The sequence below is a fragment of the Malus sylvestris genome, chromosome 4, assembly GCF_916048215.2.
Source record: "Malus sylvestris chromosome 4, drMalSylv7.2, whole genome shotgun sequence".
NCBI classification, from domain to species: Eukaryota; Viridiplantae; Streptophyta; class Magnoliopsida; order Rosales; family Rosaceae; genus Malus; species Malus sylvestris.
This window is the reverse complement of record NC_062263.1, coordinates 14,713,001-14,722,408: the sequence shown is the minus strand read 5'-3', so window position 1 is coordinate 14,722,408 and position 9,408 is coordinate 14,713,001.

Here is a 9,408-nt window from a genome sequence, read left to right as displayed (position 1 = left end):
AAAATGTCCTCAACTCATCGAGAATGGCGGTTGGGAGAGTGCGAATGCCATTGGGTTTCAAAGCCAAAATCAGTCAAGACATGATCCATACTCTAACACGTATAATCCGGGGTGGCGAGACCACCCAAATTTCAAGTGGAGGGATCCCCAACAACCTCAAAACCAAGGAGGCTTTAGGCAACAACCCCCGGGGTTCTTTCCCAAAACCTACGGCCCACCCCAAAATCAAGCCCAATCCGGCCTAAGTGCCTCAGGTACGTCTCTTGACAATGATGCACTTCTTAAGATACTAACTAAGTTGTCTAATGGGCAGGAAGATCAAGCTAAGGCTATGCAAAACCAAGATAAAAGGGTGGATCAACTTGAGAAACAAATTGGGCAGATTGCCGAGTTTGTAGGTAAGTTTCGAGATCCCGGACAACTTCCTAGTTCCACCATTCCAAATCCGAAGGGAGGGTTCAAAAGTGCCAAAGCAATCACCCTAAGAAGTGGTAAGGAAGTTGGGGCAGGTCCTACATCAAAAACAGGTCATAACGAGGATGAAATTTTGCAAATGGAAGAGGAGGAATCAAGGTTGCCCACGGCAAAGGTGGTTCCACCTTTGCTGCAAGCTCCTAATGTCCCAAATCTGCCCACTTCGTCCCACAAAGGTAAGAATGTGTCCAATTCAGTTCATACTAATGTTTTCCCTTCAAATGTGCCTTTTCCTAGTAGGTTCATGCAAACGAAGAAAGAAGAGGCAGAAAAGGATATCCTTGAAACCTTTAGGAAAGTTCAAGTTAACATACCTCTATTAGATGCAATCAAGCAAGTTCCGAGGTATGCTAAGTTCTTGAAGGAGTTGTGTACCACGAGGAAGAGGATGGCGACCAAGGAAGTGGTAAAGGTAGGTGAGAATGTGTCCGCCATCTTGCAACGCAAACTACCTCCCAAATGCAAATATCCAGGTAGCTTTACCATTCCTTGTGTCATTAGGAATACTAGATTTGAATCTGCCATGCTTGATTTAGGTGCTTCTATAAATGTTATGTCATATTCCATTTATGCATCTATGAACTTAGGAGCGTTGAAAAATGATGGGGTAATAATACAATTGGCCGATAGATCTAACGCCTATCCAAAGGGAGTTTTGGAAGATGTTCTTGTGCAGGTTAATCATTTAGTCTTCCCAGCGGATTTCTATGTCCTCGAAATGGATGAATCGGACCATGCTCCTTCGCTGCCCATTCTACTTGGAAGGCCATTCATGAAGACGGCCCGGACGAAGATTGACGTGTATAGTGGAACTTTGTCCATGGAATTCGATGGGGAAGTTGTTAATTTTAATCTTTCTGATTCCATTAAATACCCTAGTGAGGACCATTCATGCTTTTCTATTGATATAATTGACTCTTTGGCGCAGGGATATCTCGACGATTTAAATGAAGATGCGCTTGAAAAAGTCATTACACAAGGCATGGAACTCAAAACAAAGGGGGCTGATTGCATGCATGCCCACGGCATACATGAGTTATCCCATGCCGTGCCCCCTAGTGAGGAATTACTTGAAGTTGTGGCTGCCCTTGAGTCCTCACCTAAGCTTGATGGTAAGTATACTAACCGTGAGTCCATTCCCATTTCGACTAACAAATTGCTTCCATCTATAATTCAGGCACCTATCCTTGAACTCAAGCCTTTGCCAAGCCATCTGAAGTACATTTTCTTGGGAGAAAATGAAACACTACCTGCCATCATTTCCTCCTCCCTCACGGCACAAGAGGAGGAGAAATTGCTTCGAGTTTTAAAGGAGTTCAAATCTGCCCTAGGTTGGACATTGGCCGATATTAAAGGTATAAGCCCTACAACTTGTATGCATCACATATTTCTTGAGGAGGGGGCCAAACCAACTAGAGAGGCTCAACGCCGTCTTAACCCTCCGATGATGGAAGTAGTGAAAAAGAAGATCATAAAGCTTCTAGATTGTGGGGTTATCTATCCAATCTCGGATAGTAAGTGGGTTTCGCCCGTTCAATGCGTGCCAAAGAAATTCGGAGTGACGGTGGTAGCTAATGCCGAGAATGAGCTTGTTCCTCAACGTATTCAAACCGGTTGGAGGGTGTGCATTGACTATAGGAAGCTGAACACCACCACGAGGAAGGACCACTTCCCATTGCCATTCATTGACCAAATGCTTGAGAGGTTAGCGGGTTATGCTTTTTATTGTTTTCTTGATGGTTATTCTGGTTATAATCAAATTGTCATTTCACCCGAGGACCAAGAAAAAACCACTTTTACATGCCCGTTTGGTACGTTTGCATATCGTCGCATGCCTTTTGGTTTATGTAATGCGCCTGCTACATTTCAAAGATGCATGATGAGTATATTTTCTGATTATGTAGAGAAAATAATTGAAGTGTTTATGGATGATTTTAGTGTATTTGGTGATTCGTTTGATAGTTGCTTGCATAATCTAAGTTTGATCCTAAAACGTTGTGTTGAAACTAACCTTGTACTTAATTGGGAAAAGTGTCATTTTATGGTTAAACAAGGTATCGTTTTAGGTCATATAATCTCTGAAAAGGGTATTGAGGTTGATAAGTCGAAAATAGATCTTGTACGTCACTTACCCTCTCCGACTTCGGTTAGAGAGGTTCGTTCGTTTCTTGGCCATGCAGGATTCTATCGTAGGTTCATCAAAGATTTCTCGAAGATAGCACAACCTCTTTGCCGACTCCTACAGAAGGAAGTGGCGTTTGAATTCACCAAGGAGTGCACGGCATCATTCAACCAACTCAAGGAGTTGTTGACCACGGCACCCATCATTGTTCCACCGGATTGGAGTCTACCTTTCGAGCTCATGTGTGATGCGTCCGACTATGCTTTAGGAGCTGTTTTAGGACAAAGAAAGGACAAGAGGCCGCATGTCATTTACTACGCCTCCCGGACGTTGAACGATGCACAATTGAACTACTCCACTACGGAAAAAGAACTTCTTGCCGTTGTCTTTGCTTTAGATAAATTTCGATCATATCTAATTGGAACTAAAGTAATTGTTTTCACTGATCATGCAGCTCTGAAGTACTTGCTCACCAAAAAGGAGGCCAAGCCACGGCTAATTCGATGGATATTGCTACTTCAAGAGTTCGACATAGAGATTCGGGACAAGAAGGGAAGTGAAAACGTGGTGGCTGACCACCTAAGCCGAATGGTGCATAATGAGGAGCCTTTGTCGATTTTGGAGACATTCCCCGATGAACAATTGCTGTCCATTAAGGTTAGTGCGCCTTGGTATGCCGATATTGTTAATTTTTTAGTGTCAAAACGTATTCCAAGTGAGTTCACTAGGCACCAACGTGATAAACTTAGGCATGATGCACGGTTTTATGTGTGGGATGATCCGTACTTATGGAAATTTTGCCCCGATCAGATTGTACGTCGTTGTGTGCACGATTCTGAATGTCATTCAATTTTGAGTTTTTGTCACACATATGCATGTGGAGGGCACTTTGGTACACAACGCACAGCCCTTAAGGTGTTACAATGTGGATTTTATTGGCCTAGTATTTTCAAAGATGCTAAAACTTTTTGCTTAACATGTGATAAATGCCAACGAATGGGTGGTATTAGTGCTAAGGACCAAATGCCGCAGGTTTCTATCCTAAATGTTGAAATTTTTGATGTTTGGGGTATTGATTTTATGGGTCCTTTTCCTTCTTTGTATGGTTTTACATATATTTTGCTTGCGGTTGATTATGTGTCGAAGTGGGTGGAAGCAAAAGCCACCCGAACTAATGATTCTAAAGTGGTTGCAGATTTTATTAGAACTAACATTTTTGCGAGGTTCGGAATGCCACGAGTGATCATTAGTGACGGAGGGTCACACTTTTGCAATCGGACCATTGAAGCGTTATTGAGGAAATACAGTGTCACCCATAAGGTTTCTACACCTTACCATCCTCAAACGAATGGGCAAGCCGAGGTTTCCAACCGTGAGATCAAGCAAATCTTAGAGAAGACCGTTGGGCCAACGAGGAAGGATTGGAGCTTACGGTTAGATGATGCACTTTGGGCGTATCGTACGGCGTACAAAACACCCATTGGGATGTCCCCCTTCCGACTTATCTATGGCAAGGCGTGCCATCTTCCTGTTGAATTGGAGCACAAAGCACTTTGGGCCATCAAGAAGTTTAACATGAACCTCGAGGAAGCAGGAAGTCAAAGGAGATTGCAATTGAATGAGCTTGATGAGATACGGCACGAGGCGTACGATAATGCAAGCATTTACAAGCAAAAGACCAAAGCTTTCCATGACAACATGATCCGTGGGAAATCATTCTCAATTGGGCAGAAAGTGCTATTGTTCAATTCCCGTTTACATTTGTTTCCCGGTAAGTTACGTTCTAAGTGGATTGGACCGTTTGTTATTACTAACATATCTTCTTATGGTGCCATCCAGATTCAAAGTCTCAAAACAGGTCATGAATTCCAAGTAAACGGACACCGTTTGAAGCCATATTATGAGAACTTTGTTGAACAAACCGTGGATGATATTTCTTTGGGTGCCGTGGGCACAAATGGAGAATAAATGGGCTTTTCGTCCGGCTGTACGACGTTAAAGAAAGCGCTACTTGGGAGGCAACCCATGCAATGCAACAAAGGAAGACCACGGAATCACTCCAATTCCAGATTTGCGTTCCTAAACTCTTCCCTTTGTTATTTATTTCGAATCTGCCTATTTAGTTGTTTTAGTTGCTGTTTGTGTGTTTCTTTTTGTTTAGTGTGATTTTATGCTTGAAACATTGAGGACAATGTTTGATTTAAGTGTGGGGGGGTAACTAAGTGTTTTAGATGCAAATTCGTGGGATTTTATCACCCTAAACTTGAAGACTTGTTCCTTGCTGTTTTTAAGTGTCTTTGAGCAGTTTTGATGTGTTTTAGTGTGTTTTGAAGTAAAAATCCGAAAATTACATAAAAATTTGAAAAATTTGTTTTAAAAACCCAAAAAGAGTTGTTTTTGTGTGTTTGTTTGTGTCTTAGGGTACCTTCCAACACAATGATGAGGATTTGGTTTTTAAGTGCATGACTGTTAAAGAAAGTGACTAACATGGATGAAAGTTTGATTTACTCTTTGTTATGCTTAGTTGTGGTTATAACTTATGAATTCACATGCAATCATAAAAGAAAAAATCAGTTTTTGTAACATGCTTGAAGGAAGGAACTCAAACTAACGCTACAACCTTGTGAGACTTGAGCCTAAACGCTTATTTGGAGAGTTAAAATCTGTGCATTCTTTGTTTTCTAAGTCGTTGCATGATCTCATTATTCCTTGCTTGGTTGCTACTTAGAAGGCGTTTCATCATTTAGTTCCAAATGCTAGAACTCATGCCCATTTCATTCAAAGCATGTTATTGATTTGCATAACACATATTCAAGATGAAGTTGTGTAGTGACCACCACCTTAGCCAAAAAGCCATGAATCCCCTATGTCATTATGTTTTGTAGGTTTTAACCCCGTTGAGCCTTGTTTAGCCTATGTTGTTGTTAACCCACATTATCCTCACCTAGCCTAGTTTAGGACCATCCATACCCTTGTTCTTAAAGCATAGTAAAGCATGATTCGAATTGAATTCCTTTTGATCTATGTTGGCAGAAACCAAGTGTGGGGGAAGTATTTTTCATGAGGAATTGTGTGTCATAGGCACGGCAAAGAAAAGAAAAAAAAATTCGTGGAAAAAGGAAAAATGAAGAAAAAATTGTGAAAAGTATGAAAAAACAGTTTGAAAAAAAAAAGAAAAAGAGTTCCAAAGTATTGTTTGTTGAAGTAAGGGTCCAAAACAATGAATTCGGCCCTAAGGAGTTGTTTAAGTCTTCCCCTTGTGTTTTAAAGTTAATTTCTGCAATCTAAGTGAATTCTAAGTCTCAATTTCATTGCTTTGCTTACTATTGCTTGAAGAACGTTTGTTTTCCCTATCCTTTCCTTGTTAACCAACAACCTAAGCCCCATTACAACCCTTAACTTCTACCTTGAGTGTCATGTGTTTCAATTTGTGGAGTTTGAATTTGGTATGAGCATATGGTGTCACTGGTTCTCGCATCTAAGTAGTAGCATTCCATTCATGAGATCATATCTAAACATGCTTCTTAACTCTAGAAATTGCGTTCTTTGTGAAACATATATGTGAGCATTCGTTTTCATATCTACATCAATCTTCTCACATATGACTAGTGTAGGGTGTGGAGTTAGAAAATCTGAGTGAAAATAGAGTGTATATCTTGTAAGGAATTGAGGGAATTCTCTAAGGCATGTTACTACATTCAAAGCATTGTTTTAATTGATTACTTGTGAACTAGTAAGTGGTGGCTTTAATTAAGTATGTGCTTGTGTAAAGATGACTCAAATCTGTGGGGATAGCAATCTTTAACATGTCATGTGCATTGGAAATCCCTGAGGCAAACGTTGGAAGGTTTAGGTTTTGTTTTGGTTAAGTTGGTTTCGTTTTGTTTCCTTTCTTTTGTTTGTTTTGCTCGAGGACTAGCAAAAGCTAAGTGTGGGGGAATTTGATAGGAGCATATTTATGCGCCTTAGTTAGCTAGTTCTGATGCATCTTTGTTATGTTTTCTTCGTTAAAGTAGTCTTTTAAGCTACTTTCATGTGTTTTCAGGTTTAAAGGACATATTACATGAAATGATGCAATTTGGAGCTTTTGGAGCAAAAAGTGAGCTTGGGAATGAAAAGGACATGCTTGGAACACAAGGTTGGGATGAAATTGAAGAGTTCGAGATTTGAGGTTTCCTACTTGAAGTAGGAAAGCTAAGCCTAAAAGTTTCCATTTTGGGTTGATCTTTCCTAAATCGGAATTGGCAACCAAAGTTTCTAAAGTTGGAAGTTTCTATTCTTGGAGGTTTCCATTTTCGTGAGTTTCTATTCTCGGCTTTGGGCTTTTAGATGACTTAAACCCTAATTCCTTGTGAACCCTAAGTCCATGCCGCATCCTAGGGCCTAATCATTCAATTTCTGCCATGTTAAACCCTAATCCATTTCTCCTAAGCCCATGCCGCACCTAATGTTCTAGAAACCCAATTTTCTGGTGGATTTCCAACCCTAGCCGCACCTAACCCTAGCCCATTGTCTAATCTGATTTCTTTAGGGTTTAGGTGCCTATATATATGTGTTTTACATCCTTTGGCCGATCCTCTCCCATTCTACAAATCAGAAATTCATCCAACCTTATTTCCCCACCTTGCCGCAGCCATCATCACCCTTAGAACCCCTAGCCGCCACTCCTCCATACAAACCAGCCACTCCCCATCCTTGCCGCAGCCACCATCCACCTTCATACACCATTCTACACTTCCATCCACCACCCACACACCTTGCCGCACCACCATATCATCCTAACTCCATTCTTAAACCAAAACCACATCCAAAAACCCCCAAAACCATCTCTGCCGCAGCAAGGAGAAGAGAAGAGGAGCTTGACGTGCAGAAATTCAAAGTGGAATTCTTGGGCGTTTTAGGTGTAATCTTTCTTATGTCTTCGATGTTTCAATTCAATAAACTTTATGTTGTGAGTATGAGGAACTAAACCCCCTTGGTTGGGGGGTAATTCGAAACCATGTACATGCTTGCAATTTGATTCGATTACATTCAGTTGTTATTTCATAAGTTGTGGATTCAATTCGTTCATCTATTTGATTGATAACTTATTTGTGTATGTTGATTGAGAGTGCACGCTTAGTTTTCATGCATGAATATGATGCTAGATTATGAGGGAGTTTCACCTAATAGTTACAATCTTATAATCACAAGTAGTGAAGATCGCTTGAAAACGATCGCGTTGAATGAATTCTTAGCATAAGTTTCATGCAATTCATAGTAACAAATGCTTCGTCAATGCTTATGTTTTTCATAGAACGTAATGATTCTTGCTTGTATCTCTATTATGCAATTCATGTAGGGAACTTGTAGGGAATGTTTTGGGTTGTCGTATGCAATCATCCAACTTAATAACTTGTGGAAAAACTGAGGGTTAATTAGTGCAATTCACGGTTAATCTGGGGCGTTGAGTATTTATAATTTATTGGAAGAACAACTGAAAATCGTTTTGTTTGCAAGTGTGTCATGTGTGGAGAAGAACCTCCTAACTAGCCTTCTACCCATCTCTTTCACTAAAATCGTTTTTACAATCTGCCCTATTTCCAATCTGTTTTCTTTATTTTAATTTTCGTCAAAACAAAATCCCCCTTTAATTTGAAGTCTTATATTAGTTAGAAAGTGTTTTGATTTGTGTTTCTAAGTATTTTGATTCAAGTTTTCATCAAATTTCGTCCAAATTAGTGTAGGTGCTCAGAACTGCCCAGAAAGTGGTTTTTAGGCAGTTTTGAGCCTTCTAGTTGCTGTTTTGAGTTTTAGGTTTGTTTAAGTGTTTTAAACTTTAGTTTTGCATTCTTTGAGTCTAGTTTAGTGTTTTAAACTTTGTTTTTGAGTTTTTAAGTCAGTTTCCAAGTGTTTAGCAATCCCTCCTAATCCCCGGTCTAGAACGATCCCTACTTACATCTTTGCTACAATTTGACAAAAAGAGGGTTTAATTTGTGTGCTTAATAAATTTCGCATCAAATTTTTGGCGCCGTTGCCGGGGATTAGCAATTTTGCTAATCCCTTGGATTGTTTTTGTTTCTTTTATTTCACTTTGTTTTTGACTTTGTTTAAGTTTCTGACCTAATTTTGTTTCTTGTTTCTGAGGTACTAATGTATGACTAGAAGCTCTCAACCGATTCGTACAAACATCTTGGATTTTGACGACGATTTTGAGAGGAAGTTAAGAAGAGCTAGAAACCAGCAAGAACACCATCCACCCAATTCCGAATCTGACCTTGAAGAAAACGTACAAGAAGAGGAGGAGGAAGCCACGGCAGGGATATTTGAAGAAGTCCAAGGCATGGCCATGGACAATCGTACACTCAAGGAGCTTTCCGCCTCGGGTTTGGATAATGCCGCACCCTTGTGCATCCAATACCCCGTGGCTGCCCAAGGTAAGACGGATGAGTTTGAATTAAAGTCAAGTTTGCTTCATCATATTCCTAAATACCATGGCTTGTCCATGGAAGATCCTAACAAACATTTGAAAGAATTTGAAGTAGTTTGCTCTAGTATGACTCCCGTCAATGTTGACGGAAATATCTTGAAGATGAAGGCTTTTCCATTCTCTTTGATGGATAAAGCCAAGGATTGGTTATACGAGTTAGCTCCCGGCACTGTCACTTCTTGGGAGAGTATGAAGAGAGCGTTCTTGGAGAAGTTCTTTCCAACTTCTCGCATCATCCTCCTACGCAAAAAGATAAGTGGAATTCAGCAAGAAGAAGGTGAGTCTTTTCCTACATATTATGAACGATTTAAATCACTTGTTGCTTCTTGTCCACAGCATCAGA